At 34.9% G+C, this 14302-nt stretch overlaps 1 protein-coding gene across 1 annotated transcript in view; it reads left to right on the forward strand.

The window, feature by feature from the left end:
* ROBO2 (roundabout guidance receptor 2) overlaps positions 1-14302 on the forward strand; it is a 1749879-nt gene that overhangs the window by 70576 nt on the left and 1665001 nt on the right. The gene's annotated exons all lie outside the window — the stretch shown is intronic.

Raw genomic sequence — 14302 nt, forward strand, 5'->3', positions numbered from 1 at the left:
AATGAAATAGAGCAGAAAAATAACAGAAAAGATGAACCAAACTAAGAGTTGGTTCTTTTTTTTTTTTTTTTTTCAACATTTATTTATTTTTGGGACAGAGAGAGACAGAGCATGAACGGGGGAGGGGCAGAGAGAGAGGGAGACACAGAATCGGAAGCAGGCTCCAGGCTCTGAGCCATCAGCCCAGAGCCCGACGCGGGGCTTGAACTCACGGACCGCGAGATCGTGACCTGGCTGAAGTCGGACGCTTAACCGACTGCGCCACCCAGGCGCCCCAAGAGTTGGTTCTTTAAAAAGATAAACAAAATTGACAAACCATTAGCTAGAATAACAAGAAAAGAAAAAGAACCCAAAGAAACAAAATTCTTAATGGAAAAGGGGACATTACAACTTATTCCACAGAAATTCAAAGGATCATAAGAGGCTACTATGAACAACTATACACCAACAGACAGGACAAATTAAAGAAATGGAAAAATTCTTAGAAACATGCAACTTACCAAGACTGAATCAGGAAGAAATAGAAAACCAGAATAGACTAATTACTGGTATGGAGATTGAAGCAAATGTCCCAACAAAGAAAATCCTATGACCAGATGGCTTTACTAGTGAGTTTTGTCAAACATTTCAAGAAGAATCAACACCGATTCTTTTCAGACACTTCCAAAAAAGTTGAAGAGGAGAAAATACTCCCAAACTTATTTTATGAGACCAGTATTATCCTGGTATAAAAACCAGAAAAGAACATTACTACAAAAGAAAAGCTACAGGCCAACATCCCTGATGAATATAGATGACAAATTTCTTAATAAACTACTAACAAACCAAATTCATACATCATGATCAAGTGGGATTTATCCTTGGGATGCAGAGATAGTTCAACATATGCAAATCAATCAGTGTGATATATCACATTAATGGAATGAAAGAAAATCATATGATCATTTCAGTAGACACCACAAAAGCTTTTGAGAAAATTCAACATCCATTCATGATAAAAATTCTTTAAAAATTAGCCACAATAACATATCTCAACATAATAAAGGCCATATATGACAAACCCACAGCTAACATACTCAAAGGTGAAAGACTGAAAGCTTTTCCTCTAAGGTCAGGAACAAGACATTCACACTACTCTTAGGCACATAGTGCTAGAAGTCTTAGCTAAAGCAGTCAAGCAAGAAAAAGAGATAAAAGTTATCAGAATTGGAAAGAAAGAGGTAAAACAGTCTCTTTCTTCAGGTGACTTAATTTTATACATAGAAAACGCCAGAGACTCAACCATAACTGTCAATGAAATCAGTAAAGTTGCAGAATACAAAATTGAAAAAAAAGTCAGTAGCATTTCTATATACTAACAATGAATTTTCTGAACAAGAAATAATTTGATCCTATTCAATAGTATTAAAAACAATAAAACACTTAGAAATAAATTAAGGAAGTAAGCGCTCTTTACTCTGAAAGTATAAGACATTGATGAAATAAAGTGAATAAGATATAAATAAATGAAAAAGTATTCCATGTTCATGGATTAGAAGAATTCATATTGTTAAAATGTCAATATTACCAAAAGTCATCTGTAGATTCATTACAATCCTTATCAAATTCCAATGGTATTTTTTATAGAAGTATGAAAAATACTCCTAAAATTTATATGGAAACACAAAAGCTCCAAAATAAAATTCTAGAAAGAACAAAGCAGGAGATATCACACTTCTTAATTGCAAGCTATGCTATAAAGCTATAGTCATCAAAAAAGAATGGTATTAGCATAAAATAGACAGATAGACCAATGGAAGAGAATTGAAAGCCCAGAAATAAACCAAGTATATAAGATCAACTAATATTTGTGAAGGGAGCCAAGAATACTCAGTGGAGAAAGAGTCTCTTCAATGAATGGTGCTGAGATCATTGTATATACACGTGTGAAAGAATGAGATTGGATCTACACACTACTCTCAAACGTTAACTTAAAATAGACTAAAGGCTTAAATGTAAGACCTGAAACCACGAAACTTCTAAGAGAAAATATAGGAGTAAATCTCCTTGATATAGATCTTGATAACAATTGTTTTGGATATGACAACCTAAAGCAAAGCAACAAAATAAAAAAAATAAACAAGTGAGACTACATTAAACTAAACAGCTTTTGTGCAGCCAAAGAAACCATAAAAAATGAAAAGACAACCTGTAGAATTGTAAAACGTTTGCAAACCATTTACTTGATTAGACTTAATATCCAAAATGTATAAAGAACCCCTAAAACTCAATAGTGAAATAATAAATAACCCAATTAAAAATTGTTAAAGGGCCTGAACAGATACTTCTCACAAGAAGATATAGGAAAGCCAGTAGGTGAATGAAAAGATGTTGAACATCACTAGTCATTAAGGAAATAGAAATGAAAGCCACAATAGGGTATCACATGCCTGTTACAATGACCATCATCAAAAAGACGAGAGATAAGAAATGCTGGTGTGGATGTGGAGAAAAGGGAACCACTGTGCACTGTTGGTGGGAATGTAAATTGGTATAGCTACTATGGAAAACAGTATGGAGGATCCTTTAAAAATGAAAAATAAAACTCTTGTGTGATCTAGCAATTCCACTTCTGGGACTGTATCCAAAGAAAACAAAAATACTAACTTGAAAAAATATCTTTACCCCACATTCATAGAATCATTATTTAAAGCCAAGATATGGAAGCAGCCTGTGTTCATTAATGGATGAATGGATAAAGAAGTTGTGGTATGTGATATTCAGCCACAAAGAAATGAGGAAATCCTACCATTTACAAGAACATAGATGGACTTCGGAGGCATTATAGTAGGTAAAATAAGTCAGACAAATAAATACTGTATGATTTAATTTACATGTGAAATCTAAAAGAACCCCACAAAAACAAAAATCCATAGATAATGAGATTAGACTTGTGGTTATTGGAGGCAGAGGATAGTGGAAGAGGAAATTGAAGGAAGGTGGTCAAAGGGTACAAACTTCAGTTACAAGATAAGTAAGTACTACAATGGAATGTGCAGCCTGATGATGTAACACTGCTGTATGATATATAACAATGTTGCTAAGAGTAAATCCTAGGAGTTCTCGTTACAAGGGGAAAGTTTTTCTTTATGGTAACTATATGAGACAATGGATGGTAGCTGAACCCCTTGTGTAATCATATATATATATATACACACACACACACACACACACACACACACACACATATATCAAACCATTGTGCTGTATACCTTAAACTTATATAGTGATGTATGTCAATTATTTCTTAATAAAACTGAAAAAACAAAAGCCCTTAACACTTATTTTAGGTGCTTGCATGGGTTAAGTGTTTTCTACCTTTGGATCTTTAGTTAGTTTGAAAAATACTTTGACATAAGGCACAAAATATGCATCTATCTTAATTTTTTATAGTTCCTAAACAAATTTGTTATGAACTAGTATTCAATAATCCAAACTTTTCATACTGTTCTGAAAGGATTTTATCATATATATTGTTTTCCCCCACCAAAAAAAAAAAAAAAATCCACACTCACACATTTTGATGAGGCCACTGCAAAACTTCCATATTGAATAGATGCAATGTATTCCAAGGTGTATGAATCAAATCAGAACAGAGGAACAGAGTACATTATTCAGTAGCTATACATGTACAATTTAAAACTCATTGCTTGAGGATGCCTGGGTGGCTCAGTTTGTTGAGTGTCAGACCTGCGGTTTGTGGGTTCGAGCCCCATGTGGGGCTCTGTGCTGGAAGCTCAGAGTCTGGAGCCTGCTTCAGATTCTGTGTCTCCCTCTCTTTCTGCCCCTCCCCCCACATGCTCGCTCTCTCTCTTTCTCTCTCCTCTCTCTCTCTCTTAAAAATAAATATACATTACAAAAATTAAAAAAAAATAAAACTTATTGCTTGAAAACTTATTGCTTATTTATCAAAGTAATTACTGAATGATATCACCTCACGCCAGTCAGAGTGGCCAAAATGAACAAATCAGGAGACTATAGATGCTGGAGAGGATGTGGAGAAATGTGGAGAAATTCCCACCTCTTGCACTGTTGGTGGGAATGCAAACTGGTACAGCCACTCTAGAAAACACTGTGGAGGTTCCTCAAAAAATTAAAAATAGACCTACCCTATGACCCAGCAGTAGCACTGCTAGGAATTTACCCAAGGGATACAGGAGTACTGATGCATAGGGGCACTTGTACCCCAATGTTTATAGCAGCAATCTCAGCAATAGCCAAATTGTGGAAAGAGCCTAAATGCCCATCAACTGATGAATGGGTAAAGAAATTGTGGTTTATATACACTATGGAGTACTACGTGACAATGAGAAAGAATGAAATATGGCCCTTTGTAGCAACGTGGATGGAACTGGAGAGTGTGATGCTAAGTGAAGTAAGCCATACAGAGAAAGACAGATACCATATGGTTTCACTCTTATGTGGATCCTGAGAAACTTAACAGAAACCCATGGGGGAGGGGAAGGAAAAACAAAACAAAACAAAGGTTAGAGTGGGAGAGAGCCAAAGCATAAGAGACTCTTAAAAACTGAGAACAAACTGAGGGTTGATGGGGGCTGGGAGGGGAGGGTAGGTGATGGGTATTGGAGAGGGCATCTTTTGGGATGAGCCCTGGGTGTTGTATGGAAACCAATTTGACAATAAATTTCATATATGAAAAAAACAAAGTAATTACTGAGTTGAATTTTTTTCAATCTAATTTTTATAATAATCGGTATGATAAAGTTAAATGCCCATCATGGTGATTTCTGTTTTTTTTTTTTTTTAATTAATTGCAAGAAACCCAGAGTTACATTTCTTCTTTATCTGAATTTTCAGAAACACAATTGGAAAATGATAATCACAAAGATTAGGATTTCAAGATACACTGATATTTAAAGTTAGATAGAAAGCTGAGAGCGTTCGAATACTTGGTACCATGAGAGAAGGCTACACATTTGTAGCCTACACATTTTATTAGACTAATCATTTATCTAGGGGTAAACACAATTCATCTTAATTAATATAGCACAGTAGGGCAATAAAAATAATAATTAAAATTAGCTAATATTTTTCTGCATGCTATGTGGCATATTTTTGTGCATGTGTATATCCATATTGTGCATGCATTGATACCTAAATCTGACAAGAAATTTATGAAGCAGAGAGAACTTAAGAGGCCAGTTTGCACAGCTTATAAGTGATAGAAGATCTGGGATTCCAACCCAGGCAACCTGGCTGCACAGTCTATGTCTGACTAGTGTAAGATACTGTTTTTCGAAGAAAAAAAAAGTAGGAGAATTTGGTTGTCTACAATGATTTTAGCTTAGTGGCATATTTTATATATTGCATTGGTATAATTTACAAACCTGATACACAATTGAAGCATCAAGATAATACTGGTCTATTTAAATAAGCATCAATCGTAGCAAATATCTCTAATCCTTGTGAATATATGTGTGGGGTTTTTTTTAGAGATCTTTATTTCAATCATATGAAATAACATTTCATATTCAAACATATCATTTTTATTTTTATTCACACAAATAAGATCATGTATAAACAGTTATGAAAATTATTTTTCACTAAATAATTCATGTAAGTTTTTTTTATGTATCGTGTCTTGACAGTAACTTCTGTGAGACCTGTTCTGCTCCACCTGACAACCTTCCCTTTTCCTTCTGTTACGATTTTCTCTTGCTTTGTGCTGGCCCAATTGCTTAGTGTAAGCGATTATAAGTGGAGACAGAGATGGTAACTTTGCCAAACTCTCTTTATTCCAGGTCTATTAAATTTTTGTGGTAAAATACAATGAACATAAAATTTACCATATTAACCAAATTTAAGTGGAAATTCCTATTGTTGTATAATCATCACCACCATTCATCTCCAGAATTCTTTTTATCTTGCAAAACATAAATTTTATGCCCAGGAAGTAATAACTTTCCATGTCTTGACAGCCACTATTTAACTTTCTGTCTCTACCATTTTGACTGCTGTAGGTACCTCATATAAGTGGAATCATGCAGTATTTTTGCTTTTGTTATTGGCTTATTTCACTTAACATAATGTCCTCAAGGTTCATCCATGTTGTGGTATATGTCAGAATTTCTTTCCCTTATAAATAAGGCTGAGTAATACTCTCTTGTATGTACCATATTTTGCTTATCATTCATCCATTAATGGACATTTGAACTGCTTGCATGTTTTAGTTGTTAATGATGCTGCTATGAATGTGGATGTACAAATATTTTAAGACTCTGCTTTCAATGCTCTTGGGTATTTATCTAAAGTGGAATTACTTGATCATATGGTAAATATATTTTTAAGTTTCTGAGCAACTACAATACTGTTTCCACAGCAGCTGTACCATTTTACACACCCTCCAACAGTGCACAAGGATTCTAATTTCTTGAGTAGTGGTATCTTACTGTAGTTTTGATTTTCATTTCCCTAATGATTAGTTGAGCCCTTTTTTTAAAATTTTTTTTTTAACGTTTATTTATTTTTGAGACAGAGAGAGACAGAGCATGAACGGGTGAGGGGCAGAGAGAGAGGGAGACACAGAATCGGAAGCAGGCTCCAGGCTCTGAGCCATCAGCCCAGAGCCCGCCACGGGGCTCAAACTCACGGACCGCGAGATCATGACCTGAGTTGAAGTCGGACGCTTAACCGACTGAGCCACCCAGGCGCCCCAGTTGAGCCCTTTTTAAAAAATGTGCTTATTGGCCATTTGTACAACTTTAGAGAATTCAAATCCTTTGTCAGTATTTGGACCAGGGTGACTGTTTTTTATTGAGTTTTAGAAGTTCTCTATCCTGGATATTAATTTCTTGTCAGATAAATGATTGGAAATATTTCTTCTCATTCTGGGTGTTGCCTTTTTGCTCTGTTGATAATGTATTTTGATGTGCACATTCTGTTTAAAATGTTGTATGATTTCATCGTACATGTATTTAGGTATACATACCTTCAGGTTATATGGGAGTCCAGGAGATAGAGTGAGCCAGAGATATGTACATATTCAATTTGAAGGAAAGATTTTTTTTTTTTTAATTTTCATGAAGTTTAATTTGTTAACTTTTCTTTTGTTGTCTGGGGCTTTGGTATCATATCTAAGAAATCTCTGCCAAATCATGTCATGAAGCTTTTGTCCTATGTTTCCTCCTAAAAGTTTTATAGTTTTAGGTACACTTGGATATCTAGTTTTCTCAGCACTGTTTTTTAAGAAGACTGCCCTTTTTCCATTGAATAGTCTTGACCGTCTTGTGAAGAATCGTTTGACTATCCATGTTAGAGTTTATTTCTTGGATCTTAATTCTATTTCATTCTATTCTGTATGTCTGTCTTTATGCCAGTACCACACTGTTTTGATTACTGGAGGTTTTTCATAAAACCTTTTGAAATCAGGAAGTGTAAGCCAATTGGTGTTGTTCTTGTTTTTCATGATTGTTATGTCTATTCAGGGCTCTTTTGAAATCATATGATTTAATTTTTTTAGGATGGATTATCTATTTATGTAAAAAGTATAATTGGGATTTTTATAGGGATTGAATTGAATTTGTAGACTGCTTTGAATAGTATTGACATTGAACATTTTTTGTTTATGTTTTCAATTTCTTCAACAATATTTTCTAGTTTTCATTGGACAAGTCTTTATTTCCTTAATCAATTATTCAGTATTTTATTCTTTTTGATGCTATTCAAGGTGAAGTTGTTTTTGTAATTTCCTTCTAAGGATATTCATTGTTAGGGTATAGAAATGTAACTGGTTTTTGTGTATTGGCTTTGTATCCTTCTACTTTACTGAATAAGTTTATTATAACAATGTGTGTGTGTGTGTGTGTGTGTGTGTGTGTGTGTGTGTGTATCTTTAGGGTTTTCTACATGTGAGATCACATCTTCTACAAAAAACATAAATATTACTTCTTCCTTTCCAATGTGGATGCCTTGTATTTCTCTTTCTTTCTCTTTCTTTCCTTCCTTCCTTCCTTCCTTCCTTCCTTCCTTCCTTCCTTCCTTCTTTCTTTCTTTCTTTCTTTCTTTCTTTCTTTCTTTCTTTCTTTCTTTCTTTCTTTCTTTCTGCCTAGTTGCTTTGCCTAGAATTTTCAGTACTTTGTTGAATAGAAGTGGTAAAAGTGGGCATCCTTCTGATGTTTGCGGTGGCCTTTATTATGTTGAAAGTGTTTTCTTCTATTCCTACTACTTTGCTGAGTATTTTTTGTCACTAAAGAATCTTCACTTTTTACTGTTTTTTTTTTTTTCTGTATCAGTTGAGAATGATTTTGTGTTTACTTTTCCTTCATTTTATCAATGTGTTGTATTACACTGATTGATTTTCATATGTTGAACCATCCTTGCAGTCCAGGAATAAATTCCACTTGGTCATTTTAATATGCTGTGAAATTCAGTTTGCTGGTATTTTGTTGGAGATTTTTGCAATGTTCATAAGGAATATTGGTCTGTAGTTTTCCTTTCTCATTGTGTCTTGTTTTGCTTTGGTATCCTGGTAATTCTGGTCCCATCGAATGAATTAGAAAGTAGTATGTCCTATGTATCGTATCGTTTCCTTTCCTTTCCTTTCCTTTCCTTTCCTTTCCTTTCCTTTCCTTTCCTGTCCTGTCCTGTCCTGTCCTGTCCTTTCTGATTTCATTTAAGAAATTATATAAGTAAAACGATTAAATTAATTATGAACTAATTATATCATTTGTTTGCTTATCATTTGTCTGTAACTCAGTTGCCCAGAGCTTTCTGTTGCATGATTCCTTCAGTAATATCCTCAGTAAGTGTTGGAATAGTTAGGATGTAAAATTAGCAATATTGGGCAGCTTGTTTCATTTATGAATTTCATTTTTTAAATGTATTTATTGGGGCGCCTGGGTGGCTCAGTCGTTTAAGCGTCCGACTTCGGCTCAGGTCATGATCTCGCGGTCGGTGAGTTAGAGCCCCGCATCCGGCTCTGTGCTGACAGCTCAGAGCCTGGAGCCTGTTTCAGATTCTGTGTCTCCCTCTCTCTGACACTCCCCTGTTCATGCTCTGTCTCTCTCTGTCCCAAAAATAAACGTTAAAAAAATTAAAACAAATAAAATGTGTTTATTTATTTTTAGAGAGAGAGTGTGTGCTTGTGCGGGTGAGTGGAGGAGGGGCAGAGAATGGGGGAGAGAGAGGATCCTAGCAGGCTCCCTACTGTCAGCGCATACCATAGTGGGGCTCAAACTCCTGCACCATGAGATCATGACCTGAACCTAAATCAACAGTTGGATGCTTACCCAACTGAGCCACCCAGGAGCCCCTTATTTATCGATTTCTTTTCTATTGAAGATCAGCTTCAGACACTTGTGGTTCTTGTGATAACACAGAGGTTCTTCAATATATAATGATAATTTTAAATATAAAATGAATACCTTTACTCTTTAATACTTATTCTTCCTATAGAATCTTTACTAATTATTTTAGTTTGAGTTTCTCTCACACGTCTTTAAACTTGTGTCACCTTTATAACAGCTGATATAATTTATTTATTTATTTTTTTCCCAATTTGTATGTGTGGTGGATGGTATAGGTACTGCATGCTGGTAGAAATTAAAATTTTGTAAATACCTATTTTTACTTTCCAAATATGTTATTTCAAATATAACATAATTAAATGTATAAATACTTTATTATCTGTCTTAAAAATCACCTCTGCCTTGATGATAATCTGCTTAGAAATACATATTGCTTATAAAAGCCACATTCTTGACCTCTTATACTCTGTTACGACAATAAATGTGCATTAAAACAGTAAATAGCTATGAAACAGTTGTTAGAGGGATTCTATTAAAACCTTGACCTATTAAAACTTGGGCAGATCACATTTTTCTAAGGTGAAGAAAACTCATATGAGTAATGGGGTTGTAATTTGTGTTGTATTATAATAAAAATAAAATAAACATTGCTTTATGGCAGGGGATTTCAAATGGAATGAGGTAAAAGATATAACATGAAATAGGAATTGTAACTAATATTTTGGGGAGATTAATATACACACATGATTTCATTAGGAAATATTGGTTGTTAAAGAAAATACAGTTTTATAAAGATCAAAAGAGAAATATAATTTTATGAATTTTATGTAGATATAGAAATATTAATATTTAACTCTCTGATTCTTGATAACTTCAATCTAAAAATATGCTTACCAATTGTTTTTCCTACCTTTAGTTAGGTTCTTATGAATTTATAGAATTGTTTATTATCATTTCAGTTCAAATGGCATGAGACCTTGGAAACACAGGGTACAAGGGATCAATATATAACAGATAAATGGCTTAAACAGGTGGTACTTAATGCTATTACCTATATTGTTCACTTGGGAGGAGAGTTCAGTTACTGAAGTGAATATCAGTTAGAATAATGTTCACCTCAGTCACTGAAGACACTACGTCAAAAGACACTGCTGCCTCAGAGAATGCACAAACAATACAGATAAGGTCTTTCAGCTCAGATTCCAGTCAGTCAACACCAAATAAATCCAACAATAGGTTAAAGGGTGAGGATAGAAAGATTAAAGACACAGCCTTTATCCTAAGAATGTTCTACTTTTGCGACAAGAGATTGTCTTATTAGCATGTTAGATATATTAGCATAGGATAGAGGCCAGAGCCCTGGAGTAGAAAAAACAAAGTTTGACTCTAAGATATATTGCGATGTTCAATAAGGCAAGTGATTTATTTTCTCTTAGCCTCAGCTTCACCATTTGTTAAACTATTAGATATTCTATAAGTCTTCTTCTGACTCAGACTTTAATTAGAATCAGCTTAGACAGTTTCACTTTCAGCACTGACTACATTTCTCTAACCTTCTCTAGATCTTAGTGGTGAATGTCAATACACCATCAGATATTAACAGTTACCAGGCTCCTTGGAGTTGGTAGAGCATAGTGATCAATCAAGTAGGTTCTGAAGATGAATGCCCTGGATACAAATCCCACATCTTCTACTTTCTAATTATATGATTTGGACAAGCTAATTACTCTCTGAGCCTTATTTTCCTCCTCTGGATTGTTTTGAAGACAAAAGAAATTTTAAAAATTTCTAAGATCTATAGAGTTAAGCGGTACGTACAAGTATGTGTCTGACACATCCAAAATTCCCAAGAATAATTGCAGTTATTATTTTAAGAGTGCAAGAACAGTAGAATTTGATCAAAAAATCATTTGGATTTGATTCAAATGGACATTCTCTTGCTTTGATGATTAAGAAAGCCAAATTTCAGAAAGCAGAGGGAGACTTAGGCAATGCCTAGAGGAGTAATAGGAAATAGGCTACAAATTCAGAAATCAGCTCTCAATAATTCACTGGTTAGGAGGATACATGTTTCAGGAGTAGCCTTATATATGTACAATAAGATTGAAACCTAGAGAATGTGCCTGAGATTCACCTTTGTGATAACTGCTGAATTCACAAGTGGTCAGAGTATTTGTAAAAATTAAGGTATTTTAGGTTTTTATGTGTCCCCTAAACTTAGAATTGACATTTTTCTCCTTAGAAATGAGTGATAGCAAGCAAGCATCATGTTAAGCATTCCCTTCTTTTTTGGGATGATATAGAGACGTGAACTAGCAACAAATGAAAAATGTTTATTCACTTATTTTATAGCAACTCTTTGAAATAAAATAATTTTGCATTCCTTTAATAAACTTGCATAATAAAGTCAACAGCAATATTTAACTTTTGGCTAATATTTTTCACCACCTGAGAATATACATAGACCTTCAAATGAAGTGATTTGAATTATGCTGTGACATCATAGTTGGAAAAAGTAGTGTTGCACGTGGAAATGCCATGAGTAATAAATGAGGGGGTGGTAGATGAAAAGATCATAGGGAATTATCTCCTGTGAAAAATACTTTCCATCATTTTTTGAAAATAAATATAGTAGAAATAAGACCAGTGCTTGGTAATTTTCATTCAAAATGCCATATTGAAAGTAGTGGGTTTTCTTTTCTTTTCTTTTCTTTCTTTCTTTCTTTCTTTCTTTCTTTCTTTCTTTCTTTCTCTCTCTCTCTCTCTCTCTCTCTCTTTCTTCCTTTCTTTCTTTCTTTCTTTCTTTCTTTCTTTCTTTCTTTCTTTCTTTCTTTCTTTCTTTCTTTTCCTTCCAAGTTTTTATTTAAATTCCTGTTCCTACACGTGAAATATTAGTTTTGGGTGTACAATATACTGAGTCAACACTTCTGTATAACACATGGTGCACATCATAAGTTCACTCGTTAATCACCATCACCTATTGAACCCATCCTCTCCCTACTGGTAACCATCAGTTTGTTCTCTATAGTAGATTCCTCAGATAAATGTTGAAACAACAGTTAATTTTCTTTAATTAAAGAGATCTTATAGTGAAGACACAACAAAATGGATTCAGGGGACAGTCGTTCTTATCTAGGAGCTCAATAAGTCCAAAAGTTAATCAAGAGTTACTAAATGTTATGAATAAAAATGAAACATGCAGCTTTATTTAAAAAAAATAGATCTTAATGTTTATATCATTAAAAAAGGAATGATAAGTGTGTGCTGATGGAGATTCTAGCTAATATTATGGTGGAGATCATTTGGCAATATATACATGTATCAAATCAACATCAAATCAACACGTTTTAACTTACATTATGTTATATGTCAATTATATCTCAGTAAAAATAGAATCCAAGTCTTATATTTTCTTTTTGCACTTTGAAGAGATTCTATCGTCTCCTATAATTTTAGGATACTTTGTTTTATGGGATATAAAGCTACTACTCCAGGCTAGGTTCCATACTTGTCTGATGTGAAACTTCTTTGCTTGTCTCTGAGCAACCACTTGGGGGACTAGAGGATAGCTGACTGCTGCTGTCTGGCGTGCTCTGTGATCTGTCTGCTACTGCAAGGCGTCCTGTGGAACAGCATTCTGCCCTGCAGGCAAGAGGTATCTCTCTGAGCAGACTGATGCCAAACGTGGCCCATGGTAGTTTTGTGAGTATGAGCGTTTGGTGAGCCCATGAAAATCCATAGTGGGAATTGCACTATTTTAGAAAAGGATACTCAGAAATCTCAGGGGTGCCTGGGTAGCTCAGTCAGTTACCGTCAACTTCAGTTCAGGTCATGATCTCATAGTTCGTGAGTTTGAGTTCCATGTTGGGTTCTGTGCTGGCAGTGCCGAGCCCAGAGCCCATTTCGAGTTCTGTATCTCCCTGTCTCTCTGCCCCTCCTACCTGCGCCCCTGCTCACACTCAAAAATAAATAAACATTTAATTTTTTTTAACATTTATTTATTTTTGAGACAGAGAGAGACAGAGCATGAACGGGGGAGGGCAGAGAGAGAGGGAGACACAGAATCGGAAGCAGGCTCCAGGCTCTGAGTCATCAGCCCAGAGCCCCATGCGGGGCTCGAACTCGCGGACCGCGAGATCGTGACCTGAGCTGAAGTCGGACGCCCAACTGACTGAGCCACCCAGGCGCCCCAAAAATAAATAAACATTTAAAAAAAGTCATCAGATATATCACTCCCATCCCTATCCCCTCTATTACATTGTCACACATTTCTCCATTTATTATTTATCTTACCTAAGTTTCTCTTTGCAAATAAAGGTTGTGTTTTTCTTACACAAAGGTGCAAACACACACATATGTGTACACACACACGCACGTATAAAGATATATATCGTCAAGTCACTCATATCAGTTCATAAAGAACATCCTCATTCTTTTTTTTAATGACTGCATTGTGTTTTGCTCTGTAGACACAGTTTATGCAACCAGTTTCCCATTGATGGACAGGTGAAATGTTTCAAATATTTTGCTATTGAAAATAATTTCACAGGGTCTCTGGGTGGCTCAGTTTGTTAAGTGTCTGACTCTTGATTTCAACTCAGGTCATAATCTCATGGTTCATGGGTTCAAGCCTGGCATGGCATTCTGTGCTGATAGTGTGGAGCTCACTTGGGATTCTCTTTCTTCCTGTCTCTGTGCCTCCCACCCCCTACTCTCTCTGTCTGTCTCTCTCTCTCTCTCTCAAAAATAAATAAATAAACTTAAATAACTTCACAATAAAAAAATACTTTATTTTTATTTTAACAGTGAAAAAGAGAAATTACCTAAACTATACAATGAGCAGATTGACAATATTGGGTATTGAATTGTGTTACCCCAAAAGATGTTGAAGTCCTAAGCCCCTAGTACATGTAAAAATGACCTTTTTGTACATATCTTTGCAGATGACAGAGTTAAGATGAGGGCATTAGGGAGAATCCTAATCCAACATGACTGTG

Source organism: Herpailurus yagouaroundi, unplaced genomic scaffold (assembly GCF_014898765.1).
Source record: "Herpailurus yagouaroundi ecotype Mexico unplaced genomic scaffold, PumYag 162, whole genome shotgun sequence".
Classification (NCBI taxonomy): Eukaryota; Metazoa; Chordata; class Mammalia; order Carnivora; family Felidae; genus Herpailurus; species Herpailurus yagouaroundi.